Source organism: Agelaius phoeniceus, chromosome 5, assembly GCF_051311805.1.
Source record: "Agelaius phoeniceus isolate bAgePho1 chromosome 5, bAgePho1.hap1, whole genome shotgun sequence".
Classification (NCBI taxonomy): domain Eukaryota; kingdom Metazoa; phylum Chordata; class Aves; order Passeriformes; family Icteridae; genus Agelaius; species Agelaius phoeniceus.
This window is the reverse complement of record NC_135269.1, coordinates 69,842,173-69,856,422: the sequence shown is the minus strand read 5'-3', so window position 1 is coordinate 69,856,422 and position 14,250 is coordinate 69,842,173. Positions and strand designations below refer to the sequence as shown.

At 45.2% G+C, this 14,250-nt stretch overlaps 1 protein-coding gene across 2 annotated transcripts in view; it reads right to left on the bottom strand.

The window, feature by feature from the left end:
- Positions 1-14,250, bottom strand: part of PRKCQ (protein kinase C theta) — a 110,403-nt gene that overhangs the window by 49,212 nt on the left and 46,941 nt on the right. Inside the window, exon 1 of one of the 2 annotated variants that reach the window (XM_054631765.2) lies at positions 5,944-6,178. The exons of the other annotated variant lie outside the window; for it this stretch is intronic. The gene's annotated coding sequence lies outside the window, so the exon portion shown is untranslated. Of the gene's footprint in view, positions 1-5,943; positions 6,179-14,250 lie in introns of those variants that run through there. 2 annotated transcript variants of the gene reach the window in all.

The following is a 14,250-nucleotide window of genomic DNA, read 5'->3' as shown; positions in this document are numbered from 1 at the left end:
TAAACACCTTTGGGCTTCTGCTGGCCACTGTGACCCTGAGATGTGTCAGAAAGTCTCTTTGCCCAGCCTGGTGCTTGAGGAAGGAGTCAGAACTCTTCAGTCCTCAGTCTCAAGGTTGTTTGTTGTATCTTATCTATAAAATTCTTTCTCCTGTCCAGCTGAGGTCTGCTCAGCAAGACAGTCAGAGGCACTCTGGCCACCCTCAGGGCAGTGTTATCTTACTAAAAACTACATGTACATTATTTACAATAACTTCCCAATACCTATCACCTGTGTTAGACAGTGAGCTTCTACCTTAAACCAATCCAAAAGTGCCAACATCACAGCAGAAGATGGAGGCCAAGAAGAAGAAGGAGAAAGGCTGGACACACCCAGATTCATCCATCTTGCCCCCTGAACCCTCATTCTAAAAACCCCAAAAATCTATTTTTTCACCCTGTGATAAATTCACTATCATTCTATTTAAACTGTCATGCCTTGCAGATCCTCATATAAGGTTGGTAATTTGCTCCATGGGTCATAATCAAAACCACAGGGGCATCTTGGGCTCTGTGCCAGGGTCTCTGAGCCCCCTGGCAGGGGTCTGGGCAGTCCAGGACAGCCAGAGGGATGTCCTGAATTCCAACATAAACACAGCTGAATCCATACCTTAAACCTTCATCCTCCTGCAGGAGGGAGGCTTGTATGAGCTGTTCCAGCCCCACACACTCCTCTCACCACAGATTTCTTTTATACCCACCTCCTTACCATCTTTTTCTCAGTTGTTTTTTGTTTTTTTTTTTCTTTTTTCCACTCAGGTGTTTTCCTGCCTCAGATTGCAGTCCTGATGAGTCTGAGGTCTAGATCACCTCCTCAGCTCAGGGTCCACTTCTGCAGGCACACTCACACCCTCTCTCATGTTACAACCAATGTCTGGGATCACCTTTCCAAACATCATTTTCCTGCCTTTCTAAATGATGAAACCCATTGGAAGTAGGTGGTGAGAAGTGCTTTTTGTTGCCATAGAAAATTCTGGCAAGCATAAAAAATTATCTTCTTTCAACCAAAAAAATATGGGTATTTTCTGAAGCAAAGCGATGGGTTTTGCTGCAGGGTCAGAAATATTTTAATAAAGCAAACGAATCATAATGACTTATTCCTAAGGTTCCCACATATCCTCATTCTTTCTGCCAACCAGATTTATCCACAGATCCACATCTTCCCTGATCACTATTGCCATGGACACTGGAGACAGAGCCAACACCTTTCTGCACCACATGAAGATGTCATGTTGCACTTTGCAGGAAACAACTGAAGGGAAATGCACCCATCATCTTTAACTAAATTCCTGCAAGACAAAATAACAGCTCAGAATCAAAACATCTTTGTTGTGGACCAAAATATTTTCCATTAAAAAACTTTAAAAAAACCCTGACCATCTTCAGTGCTTTGGAGAGGAAAACTCCTCAATTTCTCTTGTCCTCCAAAGCCATCTGAGCCTGTAGACCCTGATGCTTCCAGCTTAGATCCTGCTGTTGGAACCCTTCACCAGGGAGCAGGTCAGTGTGCCCAGGAAGAGCTGGAATTTTGCTACACACAAGGCTGGAACACCTCCCCCTTCTTTCCATCTCCTTCTTTCACCTTTTCTGCTTCCATATGCACCATTATCTGTACTAAGTTTGCTTTTACTCATACACACTGTAGGTAAGAATATATATATGTTTATAGAAATAACTTATTTTTATGGATTCATGTGTGGTCTCATCCCTCTCTCCTGTCAGGGCAGTTTTAATTATGGATACAGTCCTCCCACTGACAAATGTGTTGATAATTATCATGTGATAAGTACAAAAAGTTTTTTAATGCCATTTTTGGATTTCTTTAAGTATCATGGAAGATGTTCTAACTTTCTCCTCTAGTCATCACATCAAATACTTTCCTTTAACTCTCCATGGTCTGCTAACCTTGTATGAAAACTGATCTTCTTCATCACTCTGGGTTCCCTGCCTATGCCAGGAGGTGACATTTTGGTAAATGAAAAAATTTGGTAAATGTGGATTTCTCATTAAGAACCCCTGGAAGTGTCCAAGGCCAGGTTGGACAGGGCTTGGAACAACCTGGGATAGTGGAAGGGGGTTGGAACTGGATGATCTTTAGGGTCCCTTCTGACCCAACCATTCTGTGACCTATGATTCTAACAGAATCAGGCTGAATACCATCCATGCATGGGCCCAAGATTCATCACCTCCCTCTCCTCATTTGTTTATCAACCAGAAACTTTTTTGTCTTTTAGCACTGGTATTTCCTATGCAAATACTCCATTTTGATTTCCTGCAGATAAGTGGGATGATCAGGAAAGGAGGATACATTGCTTCACAGTGAATGCCAAGCAAATTAAATGCTGTAACAATTGAGGCAGTTGATTACTGAGAAACAATCCAGCCCAAAATGGGTCAAATGTGAGGTGGAAATGACCATTTAAAAAAGAAACAAAACAGAAAGATATCATGTTGAGCTCATCCCCTGACATCTCATGGGTCTTTTGAGCTCAGATAAATATCAGGAAATTCACTTGAGAGATAATTGAGCCCTACATCGTCACTACACATGTGGTGACAGAGACGAGGCACAGTTTAGTGAAAGCTGCACCAGCTTCTTTTCACCTCACCCTGGGTACATCCTTTACAACTGTACATTTACTCCACTCAGCATTTTTGCCCCAAACACAGCACATGTTCTTACACATAGGTGGAAATAAAAATACTCCCAAAAGGGATTTCACCACTCTGCCCCAGAAAATCACTCAGAAGCAATGGTGTTACTAAAAGGGATGATAGCAACCAGAGGAATTGTCCATTGCTACGACAGCTGGGTGTGATTTGAAAAGTAATTTGGGTCCCTTCCACTCTCACTATCACAGTTAATAAATGTTATCTCTGCTGCTGGGTGTGAGAGATGAAAAATCTCCAACAAGCCCAATAAATACCAATATTAACACAAGGAAGCAACGATGCAGATAAATCTCAAAACTGACACAAACAAGCCATGATACAATAAAAACACTGTGCAATTGGCTACAGAGAAGGGTTTGCAGCTTGGGCTGCCTTTGCCAATGTTTTCCTCCCAAGCAGGAGCTGGATGCGAGGCAAGGAGGCGAACAGAGAAGGGATGGAAACAAACTGTCAGTGAGTGTTTGCAGGCTGCTTCCAGTGCCAATCACCAGAGTGATCTGGGGAACGTTTCTGTGTGAGAACAGGCACGTGAGCAGCCCTGGGAGGGAGCTGTGCACAGCTCCTGGCACCTGTGACTACAGGATCAAGGCTCTGATTAACCCTTTCCATGGTTTCACACACACACACACAGGTTCAGGATGCTCATACTCCTGTACTGACTTTCTCTTCCTTTTCTAGTTTAAGAGTCACTTTCTCTAAGCTTAGGCAAAGAACAACACTCTGTTTGCACAAATCCTGGCTTCTGCAAAATGGGAAGAAACAGCAGAGGTTGCAGCCAAGTGTTTTAACTTGGATCCACCAACACATGCCTTAAAAAAGCCAAGAGCAGAACAGCTCTCCTGGCCAAGCCCTGGAAGGTGTTTCATACTTCACCTCCCTCCCAGGCTGCTGCAGAGCTCTTTGCAATTAAACTCAGCTATTAAGAGAAGAAACCAAAAAGTTGCCATCAGAAGTTATATTCACCATATCACTTCCTTCAGAACAACATGGAAACAGAGACTAAGCTGCAAAAGATCCCAAGGAAGTAAAACAAAAATTTGGCATGTTGGGAAAGCTAAGCTGCTTCTCTTGTTCCATCCATCCCTCCTTTCTTACCTCTCCCTCCTCCCTTTGAGGTCTCCATCCACCTCTGATGGGATGCTGAGGCACATGTTGCTCCTGTGAGAAGCTCTGAGAGTCAACCAAGTAACTTTCTTTGAAAGGAAACACACTTGAGGCAGGGAAAAAAGAGCTTAGTTAGCTCCACCCTGGCAGTGTAAGAACCCTCACTGCTCTCCTCGGGGTGGAAAAAGAAAATGAAAAGGTTTCCCCAGTGTAGCAACGTGAGCACAAAACCAGCCTGGGCACAGGGGGCTGCTGAGCTGCAGGATAAAGGTTCAGGAGGGAGATCTGAATCTTCAATAGGACCTTAAAAACCAAATAATAAAATACATGTAAAAGTGAGGGGAAATTCAACTAAACTCTGCATTGCCTGTGCCAGTGCAACTGTGGCATCATCTTAAGGCAGGGATTCTTTCCAGGCCAAAACTTCTGCACAGGCTGAGCATCACTTGCTTAATTCACCTCATGTCCACACAGGTACAGAGTCACATGAGGAACATGAGGGGTCCAGCAGGGCTCAGGGAGCCTTGGCAAGTAAAGAGACACCAAAGTGGTGTCTGGCAGACACCAAAGCCTCATGTCCAGCTGAGACAGCACAAAAGAGACAGAGGCAACAACACTGGGATTCAGATTGAATTCTGATGCCAGGAGTTCAGGCAAGGGCAGCTCCCTGGTGAACTCCAGGATAGCAGCATCCTAGGAGCACCCTGGTACCTCCAGCTGGATGCAGTCCTGTTCCACCACATCCAGGTGGGACAAGAACCTCCTTGGAGCAGGTGCTCCTCGCTGGTCCCTCAACTCTGCTCCTAAAGCTCATTCCTCAGAAACTCACAATGCCTGGTGGCCTCAACAGGGATGTGAGGTCCTTTCTTCAATTAAAAAGGATAAAAAGAGAAATACAAAAAAAAAAAAAAAAAAAAACCCACACGTGCAGGGCCTCAAGGACTTGGCTGTTTAAGAATACAAAAGTTTGAACATTGCCCTTTTCTCTGCAAATAGTTCTGCTGCTCCCCCCGCCTTTGTTTTTTTTTTTTTTTTAATAGAAGTTCAGTGAAACTTTATCTCTTCCTGCCCTAGTAACCCTACTAAATAATCTGCTGTTAGCATGACTCAATTCAGTGGCTTTCAGCTGCTGAAGTCGGTTTTTTTTGCTACTGTTCTTTCATCGGTGCAAATGAAAAAAAACCAAATAAAACAACTTGTAAAAAAAAAAAAAAACCTTCTTCTCTGAAAAGTATCACGCTCCTGGAGATTAAAGTACAGGCGAGAAGTTGGCTACTTGCCTTGTAGAAAGGCTCTGGTTACACCCAAGAGTTTAGCTGTGCTCGAGTTCAATGTGCAGCAGAGAATTCAGCCGGGCTGGGGTTTCAGTCCCCTCCTCCGAAAGGAAGCGCAGCGGAGTGAGCAGGGATGGAGGGTTCATTCCCCTTAAACTGCCCAAAATTACCGCAGCTCTTCTTTCTAGAACATTACAAACTCGACCCCAAAGTGATATACCCAGCCGCTGAGATGCAGCAAAGCCTCTAAAACGATTTTCTGTCTGTCTGTCCTATCACATACTGCTGTAACCTACAAATCATCACTGAGCCCAGCAGGAGAAAGGGTTTTCCCTCTCTATCTTCCCCAGTTTGTTCACTCTGTTGACTAAAAGTGTTTGTAGTCGTTGTTTCATTGTAGTTGTTTCATTATGTTTCTCACTTTCCCCCTTTTCACTGTTACACGAAGATACACGGGAGAAAACAACGCTCTCTTTTAAAGGCAGGAAAATGCCATGGCGAAACCGCAAACACTCGCAAGAGACATCAGGTGGAGAAGCTGAAAGCAACTTAAACTCTCATTTAAAGGTAAAAAAACAAATAAAACACAACTCTCCGGGCAAACGCGAAGTTATCACCTTTAAAACCCCGAAACAGCGGCGCCGACGGCTACAGCGGAGCAAGTGACGCTGAAATGCACCAAGCAGCGCCCTCAACTTTCCCGGGGCTGCTGCACAGGTTCACCCTCGGAGGTCCCACCCGGCCCTGGCACATTGTCCTGCAGCGGGACACCCTGCCCTGCCCTGCCCTGCCGTGCCCTGCCCTGCCCGCGCATCCCCGCACATCCCCCGCGCATCCCGCTCCGCCGGCGGTACCTGCTGCCCGCGCAGCGCGGCTCGGCTCGGATCAGCCCCTTTCGGCTCGGATCACTCCTGTTCGGCTCAGTTCTGCTCGGCTTGGCTTGAGCCCAGTCCTGCCCGCACAGCCCGGCTTGGCTGTGCTTGGCTCGGCTAAGCCCGGCACAGACAAACTCAGCTCTGCAGAGCCCAGCCCAGCTCGGCTCTGCTGAGCTCCGCCCGGGACAACACGGCTCAGCCCAGCCCGGCTCCGCTGAGCTCCGCCCGGCACAGCCCGGCTCGGCACAGCCCAACCCAGCCCGGCTCTGCTGAGCTCCGCCCGGCACAGCCCGGCTCAGCTCAACCCAGCCCAGCCCGGCTCTGCTGAGCTCCGCCCGGCACAGCCCAGCCCGGCTTAGCCCGGCCCGGCTCAGCGCTCCCGCCGCCCCCGCAAGGAAGCAGCGCTCTCCGGGCCGTCCGCAGCCACCACCGGGGCTGCCCTGGCCGCCCTTCTTCCTCCTCCTCCTCCTCCTCCTCCTCGCCCTCGGGACCAGCCCCTCCCCGTCCCCGGTGTCCTCTCCGTTTGCCCCCGCACATCCCGAGCACGGTGTCCCTTAGGGCCGGGTCCCTGGCTGCAGTGGAGCTCTCTCCCAAAATAATCAAACAGGACAACCTGATTTTTTGTTGTCGAGTGTGAAAAAATGCCTATTTTATGACTGGCTTTTCGCAAATATTCAAATGAGTATTATATGTGTTGTTTTAGAAAGTTATGCTGTTTTAATTCTCTTAAGTAGTGTGGTAAATATAGTCTTGGGTTATAACAAAATGTTAAAATAGTAAGTATGCTATGGAGGATACTTTTTTTTTTTCCTAAAGAAAGGGCTCACACTGAGATAGCAGCCACAGGACACCTGAATCTTTCAGAGAAAGAGAATTTATTGCTCCATTATCAGGAGAAATGAACTTCTTCCCACCTCACTCAGTTAGGATGACACCGTCCGGATTAGGAGGAAGAAGCTGACCCTGCCCAGACAGAATCCTGTGTTTGAATGGAATTTATGCATCATGGATGAGGTGTATGAATATGCAACAGGTTATTGTTTTTAAGCGTTAATCCTTTGTTAACCTGGGTCCTTTTTCGGGCTCGTGTTGCCCAGAATAGGTACCCGGACTGTCCATAACTCTTTGTTTTTATTGTCTCATATTGTCCTAATTTGAATTGTCCAAATTATTATTAGTCTAACTGTATTGCCATTTTTGTAACCATTTTATTACTATTAAACTTTTAAAATTTTAAAACTAAGTGATTGGCGTTTTCCACAGGGGTGCAGAGGGAGTGTCTGCAGAGAAGTCCTCTCCTCATTCATCTCTCGCACTGTGTTATGTCCTTGGCTCTGTTAGGAACCTCAGACCAGGCTGTTGTGTGGAAGAAGGATGGGTGGTACGGGTTTGGTGCACCCCTTTCAGGGGCTGAGGGTGTCAAAAGTGAGTTTTGCTCAGGATATTCCCTAGGAGACCTTCTGAGCCCCACGGGAATCATGGTTTCCTCCTGTGCTGTCAGGAAAGGTGTGATGCTGGAGGTCATGGATGGGTGGATCTGGAGCAGGAAACTGGCCCAGGAACGTGGGAGAAGAACCACAAGAAGGAAAGGAAACCCCAGAAATGTGGTGGCAAGGGATTTTGGAGAAGACAGTGGGAAATTCCCCTATCCTCCAGGGCCACACCAGCTCTGTGAGACCCGTGGGCTTTGGTGGCAGACAGATCAACATGATGACAGCTTTAGCAAGGAGACCTAAAGATGTCCTTCAGCTCCCTGGTAAACCCACAGAGAATATGAGATCGTGTTCAGCCACCTTCTGTGGCTCCAAAAGCTCCAGTGAAGAATCTCAGATAGTGTTTCTCTAAAAGGCTGATGTACAGAACACCACACCTGCCAGTTCTGTGAAAGATGTTTTGTTTGAGATCACCCAAATGAGGTGCTTAGAAACTTTAGGGCCTGTAAGTATTCACTTAGAGCAGGCTGGGATGGCCCTTTGAATATTATTGTGATTATTTTGCCCTTGATGCTGGTCTCTAAAATGTAAATTATGCATTAAAATAAAGAAAAGGGAGGTGAGGCAAAGGGAAAGGCTGCTGGGATTTTGGAAATGAGGGGAAATTAATTGCTTTCAAAGAGTGGTTCTTTCCTATTTTCTGAGACAATTAGTCTGTAATACCTATTCCTGTCATTGGCAGGAGAGAAAAAGACATTTAGTGAGGCAGATGATTTTGCATTTTAATTGCTCACACCCCATTAACTTACACATCATCCTTCCTGTCTGCATCAGAGTCCATTACACTGGGCTGTTGATACCAAAAGTATATAAAAAGAATAGATTCTTTCACCCCAGCTGAAGGCAAGCTGTAGATAATCAAAACTCCATGTATTCCCATCCCAAGTTTTCAGCTCTGTTGGTTGCTGATGCTGTTGATGAAATTTGCACAGGAACCTGGTGTTTAGAAGACCATATCTACCTGCACTTGGGCTGGGTGCAAGCTCTGGGTGGTGTACTGGCATTTCCCCAGCTGGGATGCAGCCCCATGGTCTGTCCCCCACTCCCTGACCCCATTGCTTCACTCACATGGGTCACATCCCATCCCTGGAAGTGCTGAGGACCAGGCTGGATGGGGCTCTGAGTAACCTGGTCTAGTGGAAAGTGTCCCTGACCATGGCAGGGGGTTGGAATGAGATGGTTTTTAATGTCCTTTCCAACCCAAACCATCCTGGGATTCTGTGATTCTGTGTCTGGGGGTCAGAGCATGACACAGCAGGCGGCTCCATGGGGATCCCTTTGCCTATAGGAACTTGGCAGATGTGCAAATATTTAGGCTCAGGGTTACTGTCCATGTATCACACACAAATCAGCACACAGGCCACTTACCTCTGTGAAAAATGCCAATCACTTGTTTTTAAAGTTTTAAAAGTTTAATAGTAATAAAATGGCTATAAAAATAGTAATACAATTAGAGTAATAATCATTTGGACAATTTGGATTAGGACAATATGAGACAATAAAAACAAAGAGTTATGGATGCCCAGGTACCTTTTCTGGGCAGTATAAGCCCAAAAAAGGACCCACATTAACAACAGAGGATTAAGCCTTAAAAACAATAACCTGTTCCATATTCATACACCTCATCCATGATGCATAAATTCTATTCAAACACAGGATTCTGTCTGGTCAGGGTCAGCTTCTTCCTCCTAATCCTGCCAGTGTCTTCAGAGCTGAGTGAGGTGGGAAGAAGTTTGTTTCTTCTGATAATGGAGCAATAAATTCTCTTTCTCTGAAAGATTCAGGTGTCCTGTGGCTGCTGTCTCGGTGTGAGTCCTTTCTTTAGGAAAAAAGTATCCTACATAGCATAGTTTCTATTTTAACATTTTGTTATAACCCAAAACAATATTTACCACACTACTGAAGAGAATTAATACAGCATAACTTTCTAACATAACACATATAATATTCATTTGAATATTTGTGAAAAGCCAATCATAAAATACGCATTTTTCACACCTCCAATCTGGCAGCAGGTTTGAGCCTGCATCTTCCCCCAGCAAAGCTGTACAAGATCTCAGGTCAGGGAAAATTGTTGGCAAGACAAGCCAAGGATTCCAACACCTGCTGCAAGGGAAAATAAATCAACATGAGCCCCTTCTGAAGGGACATTCACCCATCTTGTCACTCCAGACCTCTGGTGAGGTCCACACCTGCCTGCCACAGCCTGTCCCAAAGTTGTCCTTCACTGCCCTTCGTGTGTAACCTAAACTTTCCTTGCTGGCATTTAAGCCCATTTCTCATTATGGGATCACAGAACCAGAGCATGGTTTGGACTGGAAAGGATCTTTAAAGGCTGTCAAGTCCACACCCCCTGCAAGAAGCAGGGTCAACTCCATCCTGTCCACCAGGGATACAGAGAACATATTCTCCACTTCATTCCACTCCTTTTTTTTTTTTTTTTTTTTTTTTTTTTTTTTTTTTTTTTTTTTTAATCATATTTAAAAGCTCTGTGGTCTGGGAGGCAGCTGCCATATTAATTACCCAGACTCAGGATAATTACCTAGCTGACACAGAGCTTCCACTGAACCACACAACAACTGCTGAGCATTGTTATTGTCATTTAACTCGACTCTACAACTAATCAGGTTCTACAGCAGATGAGGCCACTCCTGTGGGTGGAGGTATCTGGAAACCAAAAGCCCTTAAAGCTGCATCTTTCTGGTGGAAAATATCACCACAAGCCATCGTGTTTTCTTTCCTGTATTTGAAAACCACCCACATTTTCAGTAAGAAAAAAAAAATAAATCCAAAACTGATTGAGCGTTTCACCTGGGCAGTGGGCCTTTCTGAAGAGTTTCATTCTCAAAATATTTGGGCTCTGTTGTTTGTTTTTTAAGGGTAGTTCTTTGTAATTTATTGTTAATTTAGAGGAGGAAGTGAGGGAAATAATAAGGGAACAAATTAATAACTGCTGTTAAAGCAGATATAATATTCTTCTTGGTCTGTGCTTTGAATTAATTGAAATGAATTAATTAATGTGCTTGAAAAATAAAGAAAAAATATAGCAGGTCAAGTTTTTTTTCAGAGATTTTTATATTTTTGGGTTTTTTTTCTTTTCACCCTCAAAGGTTTCTACTTCTTCCACAAGAGTGCACTGCATGTTACCACGAGGTTTAATTTACATTTCAGTCTCTTCTAGCAGTGACAAAAAACCAAAAACTGCTTAGAAAGGAGCAGAGAGGTCACTTCACCCCTTTTACCATACAGCAGGTCCAGCACTCCCAAATCCCCTGTTCCCATGAGATATCTGCCCAGCTGGAGGTTGCACAATTCCAGCTGGGGAGTTCCCTGGCCTGCCCAGAAGAGCACAGGAAATGCAGTGAGCAAATCAAACCGCTTGCAAAATGCTGTGTGACGATGCCCATCTGCCAGGCTTCACCAGGAAACGTTGAGTAAATCTTTCCACAGGGTCCAGCCTGACTTGGCTTCCTTGGAACTCCTTGACTGGAGATATGTGTTGACCCCTTCAAGCTATAAAGAGAAATAAATCAGCTGTGGTGCTGGTGCTAAACAATCCTTCAGGTTGTTAGTCTCACGCCAAGGATCAACTGAGCATATGGTGCTAAATGTGTTTCCAGCCCATAAAGTCTGCTCATCTCTAATTTTGTAAAGTTTCAAAGCTTTTTATCGGTCATTTTGGGCTCAGTACTCTGGTTTGTCAGCAGCACTCAAGATAATCAATTTAAGGAGATGTCTAAAATGCATTTTAGGGCACAGGCTGAGGGAGGCAAAGCCTCTGCCTGCCTTCACCTCTGGTTTCCACACTCTGCTTGTCTCCTGCCACTCCAGGCTATGGTTTCCTCACTTTGCTGACTCAACCCATCACCTCAGTGCTCTCAGCCAGAGCAGCACAACTGCCTGCATGCAAGAAACACAAGCAAAGCAAAACTGAAAAGGGAAAAAAAAAAAAACAACAAACCAAATGAAAAGAAAACAAAAAAATAATGGGGTTGCTCTTTGCCTGTAAGAGGCATCATTTTCACAGGAAATGGCCACATGAAGGACTGAGTGATCAGAGTGATGGGGGGAAAGAGGTGGAGGGGTGGGAGTGGGTGAGGACCTCCACAAAAGGTTCATGGTGGGTGAGCATGCACTCCAGGTGACACTGCATGAGAGGTGAGCTGCTTTGGAACTGCTGGGAAAATGCAAAGTCACTTGTGATTGAGAGCTCCTCTGCTGTCCTGGAGAACAGTCTCCCCTTGTTTGTGTGAAAATAATATCCCTCCTCAGACTTCTACAGAGACACCACCCCTGATAATTCCCCCTGAAATGGGGACCATGGAAAGCCACTCCAAAGCCACTCCAAATATTATTCTTGACCACAGTTGGAGACAAAGTGCCTGGTCCTGGAGGGCTGCAGGACCACTTCTGTCTCTTTTGGTGACATTAATTAATAACACAGGGAAACCTGAATCAAAATCAACAGACAAAAATCAGCTTAGAAATCACAGAGACACAGAACCTCTGAGCTGGAAAGGGACCTCTGGAAGTCACCTTGTCCAACCTCTTTGCTCAAGCAGGGCCACAGAGACCTGAGTGCCCAGGACCATGTCCAGACAGCTTCTGAATGCCTCCAGGAATGCAGAATCCATTTCAATGGCATTTGGATCCTTTTGTTGTGTATTTTGTTGTGTATTTATACATCCTCTGTCTTGCCAATTCAAAGACCTTTTGGTTGGTTTCATTTGGAATCAGTAGAAGGCATTGCCCAGGGAGGTCACAGAGTTAAGAGAACAGCAAGATTTCCAGAATGCTTACATTTATCTTTATCATCCTTTTTACCCCTCTAGAGGGTACTCTAAAGGCAAGATGACTGTGAGGCTGATTTTTTTTTTTCATTTTCAGTTTTGGATTTGAATGTCTGAATTTTGTTCCTTTCTGCCAACAGCTCACGCCATGGTGTCCTGTCATGACTGAGGTCTGTACCAAGATTGAATCTGCAGCATCTGAATCTGAAATGAATGTGGAATCTGAAGTGAACATCATGGCTGGAGGATGCTGCTGATGCTTGCAGAGGTGGGACAGAGGTTCTTGGAGTCACCTCCTTCAAACTAAAAGCTGTTAAGGGCTCTTGCATTTGATGTAGTGAGTGTGCACTCACAGCAGGTTTGAAAACTCCTCCCGGGAATCCAAAAATATTTTTTTTGTTTAATCTGTACTAATTTAGCAGACAAACAGTTGGAAGAGTTTGCCAAAAAGAGCAGTAAGACCCCAAATTTGGATCTTAGATGCCTGCCCATCTCATGTAATGGTGAGGAGGTGGGAGGCTTTGCCTGATAACTTGGATTCTGGGCTATACACTGTAGTAAATCAAAGCAGTTTATCACTCATAATTGGGAAGTGCTGAGTGTCCAATACAGAAACCTCTTGTGCTGGGTCCTAAAAGGGACACTTTTTTGTTATTGCTGTTTGCTTCTGACAGCAAATAATCTGGATGGGGAAAGCCAGAGAGAACAAGATGTTTAAGGCAGGACCAAAGGTTTTCACATCCATTATATTACTATTTCCTAGTTTTTAATGCATTTATCCTTACTTTTCCTGAAAAGGATCAGCCTCCCCTCCTTTATAGACAAGAGATTGAAGCCTTGGGACACAGAAGGGCAATGTCTAGCTCTTGGGCAATCAGGCACATTACATAAAAATCCCAGGACATTTTATTTCCAGGCGTCTTTTGCACTTGGACACGTCTGTAAAGCACGGGGTGAGAACTGACAGCACAATTTGGTGAAGAGGTCAGTTTGGTGCTTACATCTTCATCAGTGCTGTGTGCATGGCTACCAGCTCCTGATACATCTCCCCAGGCTTTTCCCTTGCTAAATCAGCTCTTCCTTTGCCTAAATCTTCACCATCTGCAGCAGTTTCCCTCATTCTTTAAGCAGAGGGTGGTGAGGCCCTGGCACAATTTCCCAGAGAGGCTGTCCCATTCCTGAAAGTGTCCAAGGCCAGGTGGGACAGGGCTTGGAGCAGCCTGGGATAGTGGAAGGTGCAAAAAATTTCGTGAAGTGTGGACAGAAGCACTGAAACCTCCACACTCCTGTTAGGAGACCAGGGGGAGAAAAAAGGGAAAGAAATTAAGGACAGATTATTGCTGTATTTTTGCTAAATTTTTTGCTGTATATTGCTAAATTTGATTTCCATGTGTCTTCTGCACTTGGACACATCTGTAAGGCACGTGGTGAGAACTTACAGGCCAGGCCTGGCAGGAGAAAGGTGGAGACTTGTCCCACTGGAGAATCTTTCCTGAGGTGTGGCATAAATTAATGACAGAATCCCAGAATGGTTTGGGTTGGAAAGGACCTTAAAGATCTTTCCAAGCCCTCTGCCATGGGCAGGGACACCTTCCACTATCCCAGGTTGCTCCAAGTCCCATCCAATCTGGCCTTGAACACTTTCAGGGATGGGACAGCTTCTCTGGGAACTTGTGCCAGGGCCTCACCACCCTCTGCTTAAAGAATGAAGGAAACTGCTGCAGATGGTGAAGATTTCAGCAGAGGAAGAGCTGATTTAGCAAGGGAAAAGCTTGGGGAGATGTATCAGGAGCTGGTAGCTGTGCACACAGCACTGATGAAGATGTAAGCACCAAACCCTTCACCAAAATGGTATCAGGTGCTTTTAGAGGCCTTCACACTCTCAATAGTGCTTTTTCCAAGAAAGGCTTTGAGACAATTCATCAGTAGTTTAGGAAACACGTCTTTGACACTGTGACAGAGTTTGGAAGGTGCTAACCCTGACTCAGCCCATTCTGCCTCCC